We start from the raw sequence: 19138 nt of genomic DNA, 5'->3' as shown, positions 1-19138 counted from the left end.
TCCTAGGTTAAATACTATAACAAAAGATTATAAAGAGTTGGTGTATGTGGATATATTTAAACTGATAATGTTGTTATGAGAGAAAACAATTCAAACTACTGAAATTTGTCCTGTAAGCTGCACATTTGTGCTCTTGGGTGAAAGCTGAAGCTGCAGCAAATAACAGCACCTGTTTGTTGCATTCTACGTGCAGATTTTCCTTCATGAGTAATGAATGTGTTCCAAAGCCATAGATAGGATAAAAATTTTCATGCAGAATTTGCATAATCATTATGATCCAGTGATACCTCTTCTAAAGACCATGTCTTATGTACATCTTTCCCTGGTGAGTGAGGAGGAGACATTCAAGAAAACATTACTTGCATACAAGGCTTTCTTCCATTTCTCCTTTCCCATTCTGCTTCACTCTCCTTTTCATGGAGAGATCCCATGTGGAGCCCTTAGTGTTGTGCTTGAAATGGCTTTTGGGCAGACTGAATACTTCTAACTAGTTAAATTTATTGCATGGCCAGAGAAGTGCTTGTGACAGCACAAAGACTGGGGAAAAAAGGGGGAATGATGAAGAACAGGGACAGGGTGGAACTACTACATTTGAGAGCAAAACTGGCTTATGTTGCTTTAAAGTTCTGGTCCAGCAATAGTCTTAAGTGGAATTACATTCCAAGCTCAAGGAAGTAACTGAGAAAGCACATGTGTGACAGAAAATTAATGAGGTGCTTCTGTGTTTGGTGAGAAGGTATCTGTGGACCAGCACAGAAGCCCTGTCTTATATCATCCTGACACCCAAATTTTAATTCTTTAACTACAACTTGCTATGCCTATTTACTTTTTCTCATTTTGGACACAATGACTTGCAATCCTAGGTTCAATGGTTCAACCTCAAATGGGTCAAAAACATATTCAGACTTTTTTATATTAGGGTTCTTTAGTGAGAAGTGAGAGGGAGAAGTTTGATCTCTCTCAGCCTCAGATACCCCTAGAACCAGCTGTGTTAGATGAATGTTTTACCACCAAGCTAGTAAGGAAAAGCTGGTTGCTGTTAATAGTGGGAACATCAAGAGGATGAACAGGAGTGGTAAGCTTCTGTTAATCGGAGAATGTCCTATGTTCTGGATCGGGTGTAAATTTAGGTACTGTTTTTGTAGGCCTGACCTGCACATCTATTTAACTCCTATCTCCCTAGAGTTCAGGATTGTAGCATGTGGTTGGTCTTACTGATTAAAAAGCTCCTGGCTTGGGGAGCGGAGGGAATGGGAGAAAGAGAAAAGGGGAATTGTCTGTGACCACCATTTGTTGAGATGGTTCATTTTGGAGCCTAAGCACCTAACTCTCTGTCATTCAGTTGGGATGTGCATTTCATTTTCAGGAATTGCACTAAATAATTTCAGAGTGCTAAAACAGGTGCTCCAACTCTCACTGCAGATACTTATTGTTTTAGAAATGCTCAAGCTGAGGAGGGAAAAAGGCATTAATGTTTACAGAAGTCTAATGACAGGTAGCTTGTTTCGCTTTGTTTCCTGGTGGCTTGAGTCAGCTAGCTTGTCTATTGTTGCAGATTCATGCTAAGTGAAAGATTGTTCTGTGCTTGTTGTATGTTATGTTTCAGCAGACTGTGTGTTATAGAATACCTGCATGTTCTGTAGAAAGCTTCTCCTGTTTGGGAAGTTTTACTGCTTTCACTACTTCTAAGCTTTTCTCATTCTCATAGCATAAATGTATTTGATAATGCTTTATACCAATATATTTCATTTTCATTTAGAAATGGTAAGAAGTTTCAGTATAAGGTGTCTTTATACCACTACAGCTGCATCTTCTGCAGAGCTCATTGCTACAGCTATGCTGGTTTAAAAACACCACCCCATCCCCCCCAATAAGTTGTACAGATCACTTGATGTTATATCAGCAAAGTTTTAAATGGGAGCAAGCTCTCAAACACAAAATATGCTACTTTGAGCTTTTTTTGGAATGTTATGCGGTTTTCCATCTTGTATCGAATATAAAGCCATGTGAATGTAGAAAATAGTGGAACAGAGTGGGGGGTACTTACAGCAGCTAGAGGTGGAGCACTGAGTCTAAATGAGTCAGCACCTTGATACCAATTTTGATTCAAAGAACAGTTGTATTAGATTACAAGCACTTTTTTAAACCTGTATTTGGACACTGTCAAAATAGAACAGCTTGCTTTCAGCAGTGATTTGGATCTATTGAGACCCATGAAGGAACAGGAAACATGTCTATTCAGTTGTTGCCCTGCAGCATCAAAACAGAATTAATAATGGCTGATGTAATTACAGTAGTCATTAGATGTCTCCAGTTACTTTGCTTCCTTCAGATAAGTTATTCATTAGTGTATTGAACATACAGCAGTTTCCATGCTGTAGTCGGAGCAAGTATATTTTTATTTAATGAAGAAAGCTATTTACAAAGATACATGTTTAATGCTGTAAAAGCATGAAAATTTGTGCATGAGCCTTATTTCTATTGGCATGTTTAAGTATTTTTAATAAATTTTTACAGTATTGATTACTAATAAGTTAAACCGCTATATTCTGTTTTAAAGGTGTTCCAATTTTTTCTTTTTCTTTTTTTTTTTGCAGGAAGAAAACATCCACAATTAATTTGGGTCATGTTTTAGAGCATGAAACTTTGACTAGCAAAACTAGCAGACTTAAGTAGGAAGTGCAGAAGCATGGTTCAAATACAAGAACTCTGCAAAATAAAACTTTTAGGTTAAATATTTATGAGGTAATGGTGAGATAGGATCTTCAATGGCTTATAGTTTCAAAACTTGTCTGAAGATAGCTTTTGTATTTGTCAGCTACAGACTGATTTAGATGACTTGCAGTTCAGAGGAAAATAACTTGAGTGATCATCTGGTTGAATAATCCCTCTTGGACATGCACCAGATCCCAGTTAGAGAATCCTAGTACACATCCGTGGATGTTCCCTACTTCTGGCATCTAAACTCCAATAAGGTGCTCTTACTCTACGGATCTGTAGATATACTTGCTAGGCACAAAGATTTTCTCATACACCTTCTTATGAGCTTCGATTTGCATTTTTCCCAAAGTCAATGTCTCTGTTTCCTCTCGGTTTTTGGAAGGCCCAAGGGATTCAATCTGCATTTAGAAAGGCTGAGTTCTGCTTTCTTATCAAGCTTGGATATCATAATTTGCATAGGCATATTGCTTGTTGTCACAGTTATTTATTTTAAAGAGAGTTGTGACAACAGACATGTATTTCCTATTTTGCATATTCATTTAGGGATTCTGACCAAAACACTTGATGGATATGATGATTACTTTTACCTTCAGGCTGAGTATCTGGTTCATACCCTTAAGAAAATAGTTTCATGACCAATATTGTTGGCTTCTGGAATGATCTACTTATACCCAGAAAGCATTGCGTCTAAAGAATATGGTTCCATGATGACAGTTTATGGTTACTGATTGGTAAGTAACCTTTCAGATTTTCCCTGAAGTCATAATAAGAACTCTTATTTTTAGCCTGCACAATTACACTTTTAGTTTCCTGCAACCTTTCCTTATGTTAAGCAGGTCTAGCAGTCCACAAAGGGGTTGGATTGGGTCCTAGAGTTTGAGAGCTACAAGAAATTGCTTTAGTAGGTAGCAGTTGTCTTCATTTATGGGGGGAGGGGGAGGATGTGTGTTCATTGTTGCTAGCACTGCTAGCATTCAGAAAGCAAGAAAAAAGGAGTGGTGATTATTAAAAACATTGACTTTTGCAAGAATCAGACTTATTAACCACATTATGAAGTTAATTTTTACTTTCTGTTGCTATTTTCTAATGCATTTTAAAATAGATAACTTATTTTTAAATTATTTTTGACCTTTATTTTTGATGGTTAGCATCATTTTATCCTAGAGATGGTACTGTTTTCTGTGGTATGTAAAATGAATTCTGTTGCTATTATGTGAAAGTCATGAAAAAGTATAGCTACTAACACCCTAGGTATCTTAAAGATGTGTAGTCCACATTTGTTTCTGGATGACTATCCAATAAATACTTGAGGCCATTATTGAGGTTTTTTTTTCCCTAGCAATCTCTGTAAGATGTCACCTACTTCTACCCTCAACACCTGTGTGAATAGTTAGAAAGACCCTCCATAGTCTTTTTGGTCTTAGTTTGCAATGTGAAAAACACTGAGATTCAGAATAAAGACAAAATACAAATCAAGTTTTTAGCCATTAATACTTCATCTCAGGTTGCTCTGTGTTGCTTAGTTAATGAGGGAGCAAGCAAAAGTTTAATGACAGAAATGTAGTATGAAGAAAACTGAGCTGTGTTTACACTCATTATCTTGCTATGCGCAGAAAGGAACACACTTTATATGTGGAGCTAAGAGTTATCAAGAGTCCAGTTAATCTGAAAACAGGCTAATTAATACAGAAAATTCTCATCAATTACACAGCTGAATTTGTTATACAAAGCTGCCTAGTATTTACTCCTTTTATTTGGTGTTTGCACACCATTCCAAGGGTTCTTTGGATCCGAAAGCTGATGGGTTGTCTTCCTCAAGAAGAATGAGAGAGAGCTTGTGACAAGTTGTCAGCATCTTGAGGTTTTCAACAGGAGTATTATGATGTTTGAGGTTTTCTTCCTCCTCTGTCTTGGGTCTCTTTGGGTTTATTTTTAGTAGTTTTTCTCGACAGTCTGGTGATTATCAGCGAAAGTTTGAAGGTTGTATAATAGCCTCCCACAGCATAGCTGAGGTAAGGAGCTATAGTTGATTTAAAGAGCTATTTGTTACACAATGACTCCCAGAGCTTAAGACAGACAGATGAGGCAAGAGTCACTTGACTTTTAGGTGGTTGTTAAAGCCAGTTTAGGCCAAGGCAGTCCTAAACAAGACCTGAGGCCCTTCACTGTTGTCTAAATAAAGAGCCTGTGGCCTTCTAATAGTAAAGGCAAAAAGATCATACTTACTAGGCTACAACTAAAGTAAAGCTGGTCAACTGAGATGGGCTGAGGGCATGGACTGTGAGCTATATATCTATGTATCATTTTGGCATAAGGTAGGGGAGAGGAAATGCCATTGTAGTGTACCCTATGGAAACTGGCAGGACAAAGTGTTTCCAAGTTTGAGCCCTTGAAGGGCTGCTTTTTTTTTCTCTCTTCCTTTTTTTAGTTGTCATAAATTTGGTGGTGTTAGAGTTCTGCCAATTTCTAGCAACAGACATTTAAAGATGCATTGTTTCAAGTTTAACTAGTTCTTTTTTCGATATCTTTTTCCCAGAGACTGGCAGCTCATCTTTTTGCACTTCTACACATTTTCTTGATATTCGTTATCAGCATTCAGTAAGCATCTTTAATATAGTTCAGAAAATAGAATGGTAAATTAATCACCTATTATTTGCAGCAGTTCTAGATGACAGAATTACTCATTTCTTTTTTAGACTTCAAAAGCAGTGAGCAAGAAAAAGGGACCTTATTTGTCTACTTTACAGTGGCAATGTGTGACAAGTCAACAACACATCTTGGATATTATTAATATAAATTGACATAACTGCATGAGAACAGTAAACTGAATAAACATAATTACCGTGTACTGCATTTGTTTTTCTTCTCTGATTAAATATGCCTGCTTTCGTTTTGCTCTGTGAATAGTAAAAAGCTTCCTGTTCATTATGGATGCATTGAGAGCTTCTGCCTGCCAAAGCCAGGTCAAACTTCTGTTTCACAGCTGATGGTAATGCAGACCCTACAGGAGAAAAAGAAGCTGTGGTGTTTGGAGTAGTAGTGTGAGATCTTCCAGAAAAAAAGGAGAATTCCAAACTCAGTCCTGGTGATTTAAATTAATGATAGACTGATTTTGGATATAGAGTTTTCAAATATGTTGTAGTCATTCTTTTAGGAGCTATCTAAAATTTATTCATTTGATGCTTTTTTTTATATTTTATGTTGCTATAGTTTACCTTTTAAGAAAACATTCAATAACTTTTAAAGCAATTGCTATAGCTATTAATAAAGAATATGTTGACATCAAATGAAAGGTGAGATTTTGGATTTTCTAAAAGCTAGATTGTTTCACAAAGCAACTACCAACTGCTTAAAAAAAAAAAAAAACAACCTGCCAATTTTGAGGAAACTGTCAATATGCCAGAGAGTTCCTCTTAGCAGATGCATTAACTCAGGGTGAAATTCACTGTTGCAGATGGGTAATACAAAGCCTTTTCTTTAGTGCCATGAGGGCTGGCTTCATACTGTGTCTGACTGATTATACAGCATCCATGGTCTGCGGAGTTCTTGTCAGTGCTTACAAATCTAATGTATTATGGGAACAATAGATTGTGCCTGACCTTAGGGTGTTTTTGGGCTGGGGTGGAGGATTATAAGAACTTACAAGATAGAACTTCCAAAAAGATTAAAAAAAAAAAAAAGTGATGTAAATATCTTGCCACAAGTGTCTAGTCCACTCAGAGGGCCGTTGTATATACAGAGGCTTTCAAAAATGTTTTGAATCAGATACTGCTGTGAGTATCATTGATACATTTTACCTGGTAGCAGTGTATAATTTAAACAAATTCAACAGGAATCAATTATTGGCCTATCTGAATTGACTTAAAACGCTTTCAAGAAAAGATAATGTCAAAAATGCAAAACCAGTGTTATTTGATATTTTGACCTTGAAATAGTTTTATTTACCAATTTTTTGATGTAACTTAAGAAATAGCTATTAAAATGTATGGTTATCTTCAGTGTCATTTTGGATAAAGGAAAAATATGGACTATTTAGAGAAAATGTTGTGTGTAGCCATTTCTACTTTCTTTTGCTGTAACTCTGATTTGCCTTATTGATTAACCTGCTGAGTCCCAAAGTTAGTATTTATAAATGAGATTAATTTACTGAATGCATTTCTGGGAATATTGGATTTTATTGGCTTGCTTGTGTTACTTTTATACATCTAGCTTCTGTTCGTAGTTCTCCCTGTTCAGGTTTCCTGTTCTTTTAGTCTTGTAAAGCCACTTAGCAATGATGTGACCCATTTCTATGTTTTCGTCTTTGAGCTTGCGTCAGGGAGCAGTAGTGAATAATTGACTGAGTGATACTTATAATGGACTCTTTTAGACTTGTGTTTCCTTTTATTAGAAAAATGTGGATTAATGCATTTAGTCCAAAAACTGCTAGGGTGCTGGACTATTTTTCCTGATGGAGATGTGTGCCTTCCTTACTCTGTTAAGAATAATTGCAATATCCAATAAACTCATGTAGCTTACCTAAGTTCGTCTAAATGCTGTTCTCCAGAAGATGATGATCTAGATAACAGTGGAGTCCCTGAGAGGAAGCCATAATCTTGAAAATTTTGAGTTAGTAGGTACCATATATGCTCTGTTTCATTACATATCCTATATGCACTGCACAAAGTTAGAGTTGAAAGTGTAGTATTAACTGTGTAGCATGATATGTTTAATGATGCATTAAGATTGTTAGCAAATATTGTTTAAAATTTGTATTCATTATAAGCATACAAGATGTTTTTATATCTGAAAGTTTCACCAACAGCCTTGCTTAATTAAGAGTTGTTTCTTGTTTGCATTGTTGATGAATTGGTAGCCATAATGGGCGTCAATTCTGAGATCGGAATTATTTTTGATAGCTACAGGAAATCATGATCTTATGGGCTGTAGCACAAGAGGACGATTGCTGTCCTACATTGCTTTCGTGCTTTAGAGATAGATATGAATACATCAAATGCTTTTTAGTTTGTGATCGAAGCAAGATTTTAGATATATGTGTACACATACACAAACATGTATCAATGCTTCAAAAGCCCACACCCTGTGGCTTATTCATTAATTCATTGGGCTTGAGTATGATTATTGTATAAACTTGTTGAATTAAACATACTGTGCATAAAGGAATCTGAGGGCAAAAGATTAAGAGTTAATAGGATAAAAGCTTAGCAGATTTGGAGATATTTAAAAGAAAAAGGTCTAATCTTTATGCATATAGTTTTCAATATGTGTTTTCCAATCTTGATTTGAATGATCCAGAAAATGAAGCTAATTCAATACTGTATTTTTAGGATTAACATTAAATGCCACATACCTTAGACTAGTTTTCATTGATAACTATTTTCTTGTGTCCTGGTGAAAATAATTGTATTCAGACTTTTAGCTGATTTTCTCAGTGCTATTCCTATCATAAATGAGTTTCTGAGTACCTTTTGCATCTGCTGGATTGGTGCATTAGACAAGTACAATGCATCCATATTAAGTCATTTTTAAACTATGCAATTGTCACAGCTGGTTAAGTAGTTGTTCAGTTGTGTGCAACTGGTGTATTTTCAATAGAGAAAACATTAGAGGTGCTTCACAGTGATGTTTGTCTGTCAGGCAGGTCATCCATGCAGATGGTAGCATATTGAATTCAGTGGTCTGCATTCTTGTAGAGTCACATTCACTTTGGAGGACACATTCTAGAAAAGAGTTATAATCCTAATGCCTGTGATGAATTTGGTCTATGCAGGCAGAATTTAACCCTGCCCTGAAGCAGGTCAGTAACTATTGAATTGAACTATTAGATTACAGGACTGTTTGTCTGGTCATGCCTAGTACCACACTGCAACCCTTCTTTAGTCTTGCTTCTTCGTATTGAAGTCTGCAGATAACATACAAGACGAATATCCTTGTCTTGGAAATATGCTAGACAATATTAGGATCAGGTTTAACATTTAGTATGCTAGCAAATTTTTAGATGTAACTTTTGAGGTATTTAATAATAGGGCTGATGGCTTAAAACATGATTATGGGCTGAAAGTGCTATGTATTCAAGAGTTTCAGCTGTACAGTGTAGCTTTTTGACCTTTCATAATTATAGAGTGCATGTGAGTGCATAATGGGCAATGGTATTCTGCAATGGGGTGGAATTCTTGTCTCTCCAAATAATAGTACTTTTAAAAGCCCTTTAATACAAAATCTTTTATTTATTTATTTTGCTAAGTGTATTAAATAAGCATTTCTGGATCTTACTGGATACAACTGGCACACTTAGATTGTATTGCTGTTAGTGTGTTGCTGTTAGTGCTGAAGTTGTTTCTATCAAGTTCATGTTTTCACATGTATAATTATGCCTCAGCTGCTCTCTACCCCTGTACAAACATAATACTTTGACAGTAAGCTTTTGTATAACTTTCACCCTTTGGTAATGCACATCTGTTTCCCTCTCTTTCCCAGGCTAACTGCATAGCTGGTAAATTTCCTACCTCTTGGTAGAGGTAATCCCTTATGTGAAGGCAGAAGCACAGAGGTAAGGATTCTTGTGAGAGGCGAGTTGGGCTGTCTAGGATCAGAGATATGGAGCTACTGAGAGTGAAGGAGCCCTGGGCTAAAAGTTCTTGTACTACCTGTGCAGACATAAAACTGCTGCTGAATTACAGTTTTTTTTCTACAGGGTTATGTCCTTTGTTTTTTTTAACAGACTTCCTGCTCTGGGTGCTAAAATACTTTATTCCAGGTGCGCTACAGTGCTATCACATAGCATGGATGTTTGCAAGTTCTGAAGAGTATAGATGCTTTATAAGTAAGATTGCTAAGGTGCTTTCCAAATAAAATACATGTAATCAGGTGAACAATAGAATAAGTATTTCAGAAAATGCTTCAATTCATAGCTAAAAAACACTGCTTTAATACACAAGTTATCCAGTATGTTAAACTCCTGTAAATGTTGATGCCCTATGAGTGTTCAGTAGGTGTCTCTCATAACCAGCCTATGAAAAAGACTCTGCGTGCATTTTTTAAAAACTATAAATATTTGTAGGTTTTTACATTTTATTGAAAGTATATTGTTTTAAGTAGTACAGCAAAATGTTTTCTGTGAACATTTCTGGTGGAAACATAATTGCAAGGCACAAATAACTACATCTGCATATTTCTATATACAGTTACCTATCTTAAAGAAAAAGTAATTGATGTTCTTGACTAGAAAAAAATGAAAATCGTAGTAGAGGTCTTTTCATAATAGCATTATCCATTATTCTGAGCCTTCCAAATACTTGTGCAAGTCTAATGTACAAATGTGTAATACAGAAGTTAGCACAGTAGCTATAGTCACTGTATACTAATGACCAGCTAGAAACTGAGAAACTGGTGTCCAGATAAAACTGAATTAGGAATCGACCACAAGTCTTTTATCATGGAACTAGACTTGTATAGATATTCTTATTGATCAACTTTAATAAGAACACCAAGCTAACAGCTCACAGATCTTTGGGGTCCTTTCTTTGCGTGCAGGCTTCAGAAAGGTAAAATTATTTTCCAAGGGGATAAATACACATGAATAAAACTCGGACAAGACTGAGACTTTTTTTCTTAGCAGTTTGCAAGTATGGGTTTGAATCTGAGTACTTGGTGGTGCAAGTGCTAATGATAAACAATATAGGTGACTTACGTGGCGGAGCGGAGGGAAGAGGGTCAGGAAAAAAGCGATTCTGGCAAACACCATACTCCAGGTGACTAAAACAAGGAATGTAAATGGTATGACAATGGAAAAACAAGAAACATTTTGTTTCCCTTTGTGTGAAGCTGATATGACCTTCATGGTCTGAAATATCAGGAAATAATATTTCTCCAGTAACTATTCTACACTTTTAGCCTGATGGTTGTTAAGCAGAAGCTTAGCATGAATAAATATAGATAGAAATTGTCAGGTCACATTTCAGTGAGAGTTCATGTTAAGCAGTAATATAAATGTAAGAGCTTACAATGAAATGAAATTCATAGTGTAAAGGTCAAACCTGCCTATAAGAGTCTTTTAAGGCAAGCTGTTGGACTGAAAAGATTCCAATTTTGTTTTAATAGATGGTAACATATTACAAAACTGGGGCATTTCTGCTGGATAAAATATGACATAAATTAGGGTCTGATTCAGCAGAAAAACTGCATCAGATTCCATGTGGATGATCTTTCCATGTGACAAAAACTGGCTTGCTTTCTTCTGAATGTTGCTTGCAGATCCAACTTAAAAAAAAAAAAAAAAAATAGTTCTAATTTTTTACTTAAAACTACTCATTTATTAAAAAATCTTTATGAATGCTGAAGTGCTTCAGTGGTTTAAATTCAAGCATCTCATAGTTTGAATATTAGCATAAGTAAAATATTAGTTTATGGTATTCACAGAGGCTATGTTTGCACCTTTTCTGCAGCAAGGACACTACTGTAAGTTAAAGAGCAACGCAGCAGTGAACCATCATAACCTATAAAGGAAGGTGCAGAGTTAAATGTGGAAAAATTCAGCCTGCGTGGAAACTCAGCAAACCACTTCTAGTCAGTGGTTCATGTGGGGATACAAGAGTTGTCTGGCCCAACAGCTGTCAGGCTTTTAATGAAGTGTACTTAAACTAGGATGGCTTAGCAGAAACCCTAAGCAGTCTCAACATAGACAGGTGGTGACAGGGACATTGCTAAGGAATTTCTGTGATTTTTCAAATGTGCTTAATTTAAGAGTGAAAACAGAAGTGTTTTGAAAATCTCACTCTGAGAACAGCCATACTGCAGCAGACCAAATATTTATTTAGCAGAGTATCCTGTCTCCAGCAGTGATCACTATCAGATGCCTCAGGAGAATACAAGAGGAGGAAAGCATATAGTAATACTTTCCCCAGTACTCTCCTTGTTCAGCATTCTGCAGTTCAGGGACTTCCTGAGCTGCTACTTCCATGTGCTGTTTGTCTGTTTAATATCCTTGATGGATTCTTTTCTTCCATTAATTTGATTACTTTTTGAACTTAAACATCTGCATATATCCACAGTATCCTGTGACGCAGACTTTCATGTTCTACGATGAGTTGACTGAGAGTCGTGTACCTCTTTAGACACTAGATACTTGGAAAATCATGCTGTTAATCTTCCTCGATTAGTTCAGCAGCCCTTGTCAAAAACAAGCTTTTTTAACTTTTGAAAATGTACCTTTGTCCTACTATATGGAAGAAGTCAGTTCTGTGCAGTAATCTTAAAACTTCAAAGACTGATTCTCAGTATGCAAGTTCATAAAATGTTACCACTTGACCTGGGATAGTTTTTCCCCCTGTAAAACATCCTACTCTGCTTACCACAGGTGCAATTCCAGTATGCTAAGAATGAAAGCTTTAGGGCCTAGATGCTGTTGCTACTAGTGTTTTAGAAATTGGCTGTAGACTGTCACTGAACAAGTTTAGCAATGCCTGATTACAATGCCAGGGCCTGATTTCACAGATTTCCCCTCTAGTGCTATAGCATAGCAGTGGTGGTGAAATTCAGTAACAGCTGCAGCATTAGTTGTATTGATGGGTTCTGGTTGTAGTTTTGGTTGCACTGGCACATTAGCTAGTGTTATGTATTATTATATATATATTGTTAACAATATATAGTGCTGCTTCCTTTTTCATATTTATCTTTGATTTTAGTTTGTTGTTGATAATGTATTGCAATATTTATTGATGTCAAGGAAAATCTGGAACAGACAATTGCCATCCTCTTTCCCTTTGGAATACCAGTTTTACCATTTGGCATCTTTTATCTGTAGCTAAATTTGTCCTCAACTGGTAACTGTTGGAACTTAAATCAATTTTCAGTAAACACTGAAGGTCTCTATTTCTGAGCAACTAACACATGATAAGATGTAGGCTGTTCAATTATCCTTCTCCCAGTTACATACATGTCTGTTTAAAAATACTTGAGGCAGAAATTAAAAATGTCAGTGTGACACCAGCTGGTTCCAGCTGTGATCTTGGAACACTGGAAGGGAAAAATACTGATGCTACAGCATATGCATCACATTTGAACGTGAGGGTTTTTTTTTTTTTAAATGTTCATTCCCTGTTCATCCACAGGCTTCCTAAATGGAAGTTTTATTCTGCACTTCTTTTTTGCCAGAGTGAATTGTGACTTGTATTTAAAATGCTTCCTCAAGACCTTTCTTTTTCCAATCATCTGACAAGTGTATCTCTAATTCCCTTTAAACAACAATATAAGTTAATGCTGTAATTAACGAAAGTGCTATTAACTAACGTTATGCATACGTGCCTGTAACTGATTCTAACTTTATTTTGTGCATTTTGTCTTCATGATGCCATTTTCCCCTAGGCTTCCCCTTCTATTTCAGTTCTCATTTTAGCTTGTATATTCATTGGCATAATGACTTGCCTTTACTTGCCATGTAAAGTACCATGCTATGGCATTAATATTTACAGTGGAAATATATTGCTTTGTGACACTGTGCATACAAAAGCTCAGTAATAAAGGGATGGATAGAACACAAGTTTCTTGCCTGCTGCCTTAGCATCATTACTTACAGTTTATGAACTGTTTACTGCAACATTAGGCACATGAAAGCAAAACTCTGGAGTCGTAATAGCTGGCTTCAGTAAACCCAGTCTTCTATCAAATCAGCCATTGGCTACTCTGAGTTTCTGCTTGTAAAGCTCTGGAGAGCACCTAGTAATACTGTAACTTGAAAGAGATTGTGGTGGTTTCTTATTCTTTCATTTCTTCAACGGTGTAATAGTTAATTTGCCATTCACTATAAATGGCACTTTAGTGGCTAATGCTTGTAACAGTCTGGCTGGTGATGAGTAAAAGTTGCACATGTACACAAGAACTGGTTTAGATCACCCTTCTTCAACACTTTGGAAGCTGTCCATGCAGAAATAATGCATGGAGGAAGGGGTCTCTGAGCATACTTAGATAATCTGACTGCTTCACAGACAAATCAAATAAAAAGAAAGCTCTTTCCTCAAATAACTTCTGCCAGTAAAGCAGTTACTTTCTGTCCCACACCTCTTTATTTCTATTCATGAGACAAAAGCTGTAAAAATGTATTTAAACACCTGCTTGAGCCCAAAAATGTTGAGTCAAGTTAATTGTCTAAGGAGAGACTTATCTCTTTCAGACAAGTGCTGGTTTTGTTGGAGGGTAAATCAGACTCTTATTTTTTTGGATATCCTGTTTTACCCAGCTCTCAGGAATATTGTGAATAGCCTTGCCTGTGAAGTGTTTGGAGATGGTCAGGTGATGAGCATCGTGAGTGTGAGCTCTTCAGATACAACGGGTCCTTGTCTCTTTCTGGCCCCTAGGACTTACGTAGTATATTGAACACCCTGAATTACATGCCCACTATAACTGCAAAGTGTTTTTATTTTTCTAGGTTGTATATGTGGGCAAACTTATTTCAGAAAGTGACAAAAGACCCTTTGCTTGGCAGGAGGCTGAAATGTGCTTACTGATGTTTTAGGGTGGTTTAGAAGATCTGGCTGTAGATTTTGGTCCAGGGAACACAGGAATGAATAATCTTTGGTGGTCTGTCTAGGTCTTGGGGTTAGGCTTGTATGAATTTATTAGTCATGGGGTGTTTGCTGCTCTTTGTCACAACCCTGAATGTGGTAGCTGGCAGTGGATTGAGTTTCAGCTGGTCAACAGAGCTGAGGGATGGTAGACAACAGTACCCACACCCTGGAAGAGCTGGTGGGACACTAGAATCCATAGGGAAAAATATGAACTTGTCCAAAAAGAGTCTTGCATCCCTTCCCTCTATTTTTTGTGCTCTTCCTTTTATTTGTGTACATATTGGGAAGTATATGCCAGTAAGTCAGAACTGGCAAATACGACCAGTATTGCAACTGTTAAGTTTTGCCGCTTGATGGCAGCATTGGCTATATGTTTGCGTCGAGTTTACTGGCTCTAAGGCTAGACTGAGCTCTTGTTCGGCCTCGTTAAACATCGGTCGTGTAAAAGATTGATAGCAATGCAAATGTATTTATAACCACTAGAGATAGTCACCTTCCACCCCAATTAGCCTTTGAATTGATTTAGGGAGAAAAAAACATCTATTATGGAAAAAAGTCTTACAGATTAGTGTTGCATTATTTCACCACGTTTGATGTATCTGTAGGTAAAAGGACCTTACAGGCATCAGTAAGCTTTAGTAAAATAATGTGCTTTTAGGCTACATCAGAAACAAGTTACAATGTTGAAGGTTTGTTTCCTGAATGAAGTATAAATACAGGTATGCTGGATTCTGTTGGGCCTCTGTTGCATTTACAAATTCTAGATCACAAGTTTTCTTCTCATACTTTTATTTTTGAAGGTGATTAATTCATGAGCAGTTGCTTAAAATGATTACAAAAAATCTGCTGCTTTTTGCAAGCTAGCAGAAATCAATTATGTCTTGAAGTTAAGTCTATTTTTTATCTATTCTCCCTTCTCCCCAGACCCAGCATGCTGAAAAGAGCCTTGAGAGAGAGTAGTGGTAACAGTTCTCACTATGGAGTGCAAGTCCTAGATACATCCTGGTGACTGACTAGTGCTGCTACGGGAGGGTCCAGGAAAGAGCAGAGTTCAGGTATAAAACTTGACATGGAGCAAAAAGGAACAATTGTGAAGGGCTGAGATGGTTTAGTGCTTTGAGTTTAAAGGAAGGAAAAACATTCTTTCGGTTTAGAAAGAAAAAAATTAGGTCACGTTGTGTTCTTATTACAGGTGAGAAATGCTTTTTCTCTGAAAGACAGAATTTCCCCAATATTTTATACTATTGCCCTGTTTTTTGCTGCTTTGCAGTTGTGATATAACTAAGCTCTCTTGCTAAGGAGTATAGTGTGAACAAATAGGAGGTTTTGACAACAGAATTGGTGCAGTAGCTGGGTGCTTGCTGATTAAGACTTCTTCCACTCTTCCTAGTGTAAAATCTGTGCAACTCTTTGCTTTCTGTTTATGTATTCATTTGTGTTTATATGAAGGACTGAAGCTTAATGAAGTTTATGAGGTCACAGCAGGATAAACCACTGAGATCAGATGTGGCCCTCTGCTGTGTGTGAGAGCAAGACCTTTGAGCTGTGAGTGTTCTGTTCATTGTTTCTCGGTACATTTTTACTATGTAGCTTATATGGTTACCACCATTAGAACTTAAAGGTCATTTCAAAATATATTCTTTTTACTTTTAGCGCAAAATTGAGGCACCAATTTATTACAAAAGAAAAATATTTCCCACAAGCCAGTTTGCTATGGGTTTTGGGGAATGAAACCTTTAAAGATCACCTTTCAATCCTCACAGCAGCTATTGTGACCATTTCAAACCCTACTCTTAAATTTACTTGAATTCACAAAGAACGTGTTTCCAAATGACAGAGTATTTTGATTAACCCCAAACAAAAAGACCCTTCTTTATGTGAAGCTGTAATTTTACTTTAGGTATTTGTAGTTTGCTTTCTAACATTTAATCAATGGGTGTGTGGACAAAGAAATGGCAAAATAAGAAAGAAATTAGCAACATTTGCCAAGTATTTATTTGTAAGCACAACAGGCTGGTAAAGTTTGCTAAATCTAGATTACCATATAAAAATTAAAAAAAAATCAAATGAATAATCCTGCTTTTAGCTTCTCTTGTATCCCTGTATTGAATCTCTGTGGTGCACTGCAACGTTGATATCAGATAATACAATGCTATCCCACTTAGTCGTTGTGAAGAGTGCTTGGCAATCAATCAAAAATCAGCTAGAAGCAAAATCTCATAAAGGCAGCCTAGATCTGATGGGATTTGTCTTTGTGTGTGTGCATAAGTGTGAGAGACATGCAAGCTTTGATCATAAATGACATGCACGCAGACTACACTGGGATTTAAAACATATATTGTGCATTCTGCAAAAGATTTGCTTCTGCATATCTCTAATTTGAAAGAAATAACCAGTTGTTCAATAAAAATAGCATCCAGGGAACTAAAATTGGCATTGATTTTTCATTTGCACAGAATTTATTACAAATATATATCAGTGTCAATTAAAGCAGTTTCATTGCTTACAATGTATAGGAAATCAAATTCCATAATTACATTTGCCACATGGAAAGTAGCACTACTTTCAGAGTTCGAAGGTCACTGACAATTAGCATAGGAGTTAAAAATTAAATTATATTAAATACTGTTCCCTGGCATTGCTTTAAAATTTGACAGGAAATAGTGGATGTTAAATATGAATCATATATTCTGGCATAAAACCTTAGCTGTCCTTTTCCCCACATTTGCATTTTTAGATGTTTAATTTTCTATTCAGTGCATAGAAAATGGTTTGCATCTTGCCTAGGTAACCAGAAAGAGCCTATTTACCATATAAACAAGGGTTTATGCAATGTTTGTACTAGCCTGGGAAAACAACAGTGCAGATAAGACTGCTAAAAATGCAAAGGTAAAAATCTGGCCCTGGTTACACATTTCACAGGATAGCAACAAAAATAGCCCAGTTCAATCAATAATTCTAGGGTTGTATTCATATTTGTAAGATTGATTTATCTGTTTTTCCTCGCAACTTTTTTGTGGTTCAATTTCTTCTCCAGTTTTATTATGTTTTTACTGATTAAAGTGTGTGTGTGTGTGTGTGTGTTAAGTCTAGTGGATGCTTTTCCCCTAGGAAGGGAATACTAAAATGTGGAAGGCCTTACGGAAGTAAGGACATAATTTTAAAACAGGTATTCTAGTAGTAGAGTAGATTAGATTTAAAGGAGAGAAACTATTTCAATTTTGTCTGTAGATACAATTTGAATGGTTATAGAATGGTCTCTGCAGCAATTTAAGGATACTGAGGCAGAAGCATGTCAATGCAGAGCCTACCCTAATTGAGTTTTTTCTTGTGTCCTGACTGGCAGTTTCAGATGTGCTAAGAATATCTGCATAACCAGCTGAATATGAGATCTGTGTGCCTTATGTAGCTGTAGAAAAGAAGTGGGGGATAGACTTGGGCCTATTGTTGGAAGGGTTTGCTAATGCCTGTTTAAATGAGGGCAAGCTGTCAGCAGTCCTCAAACAAGTGATGGCTCAGTCTTTGTTTGAGAAACTGTTTCTTGATGCTAATGTCCTCTTTAGTTATTGTCTGATTGCTGAGAGATTAGAAGATGTTATAGTCTATGATGCTTTCCATATGTTGATAGAGTTAATTATGTATAGTAAAGAGAGGAAGCTGGCCAGAAGTTAGTTGACTTCAGATCAGCCTGGACAAAAAGACAGTTTTCAGGAGATAGAAATATATAGCAATTCACTTGACTGAACATGTTTTCAGATGTGTGCAAGACCATAGAAAGTATCTCCCATGTCCAAACATTTGAGAGAGGTGTCACAAAACATGAAACCCATAAATGCCTCAGTTTTCTCGCATTAACAGATGTGATATGTTAGATGTAAAATATTTGCTTGTAAAATCAGGTTGCAGCAGGGGGATAGAAATCTAGTACTAGAAAAAAGATTCTTGGAACATCCTGGTTTAAACTTAAATCTGGAATTTTCTGGATTATAGAACATGATCAGACAAGTCCTGAACTTAGGAAACAAGGCAAGACTACTATAGTCTGGGTTAGTCTTCTACAAACTTAGATGTAGAAGGAAAGCAGTAGTGAAATCTGTAAGAAAGAATCTGCGATATGTAAAAGGGGTGAGTATGCAAGGGTTTGTGTGAAGATCACGTGACATGAAAAGATCACAGGTCTAAAATGTCAAGCTTCTGGACAGAGCTCTTTTATTAATAAGAACCCAACCAAAAAAAACACTAAAGCCTCTACCTCCCCCACTCCCAAATAATGCATTTTCTGTATTCTGAAGAATCATTTGTAGAAAATTCTCAGACAGCGGTGTACTAAATGATTATAGTATCCTGAATGGAAACTTTATTGTTTAACTTGTGCGCCAGAGTATGTTTATAATTTTTTTAACTGAAATCACAGTAAAGTGTTTGTAGATAAAATCCAGCTATGTGGAACACACATGTGCTAATCCTATTAGAGATGATTTTTACTGGGAAAATGAGTGAGTCCGAAGTAAAGGTGAAACAAAATCTCAAGAAACACCACAGAGGCCTACTGAAGGGGATACATCTATAAATCAGCCTGAGGAAACTGCAAGGCTATAGTCAAAAACTGGCAGAGATTTGTGTGTATGTTAGAAAAATCAAATGCCATGTTGACTCTGGATGATTATTCTAAAATAGCTTTTTAAAAATAGCATTGTAATCTTGTATGTATAATTGTTTCTAGATAGAACATATCAATTGTCATGGCAGATAGTGGGGCACAATGTGAATGACTTTGAATTGCTAAAGCATATGATTTTAATTTAATGTTGAATCAAATGTGTGCATTCTGTTGTTATGTGAAAAAGCAGTCTTTA

At 36.4% G+C, this 19138-nt stretch overlaps 1 long non-coding RNA gene across 2 annotated transcripts in view; it reads left to right on the top strand.

Annotated features, from left to right (window-relative positions):
* The first annotated feature begins 9203 nt into the window (after positions 1-9203).
* Positions 9204-19138, top strand: part of LOC112992359 (uncharacterized) — a 95418-nt gene continuing 85483 nt past the window's right edge. For both annotated transcript variants that reach the window (XR_010385694.1, XR_010385693.1), the window contains exon 1: positions 9204-9271. This is a non-coding gene — a long non-coding RNA (uncharacterized LOC112992359). The remainder of the gene's footprint in view (positions 9272-19138) is intronic.

This window comes from Dromaius novaehollandiae, chromosome W (assembly GCF_036370855.1).
Source record: "Dromaius novaehollandiae isolate bDroNov1 chromosome W, bDroNov1.hap1, whole genome shotgun sequence".
NCBI classification, from domain to species: Eukaryota; Metazoa; Chordata; class Aves; order Casuariiformes; family Dromaiidae; genus Dromaius; species Dromaius novaehollandiae.
The sequence above is the reverse complement of the archived record's forward strand: the minus strand, read 5'-3'. Positions and strand labels throughout refer to the sequence as shown.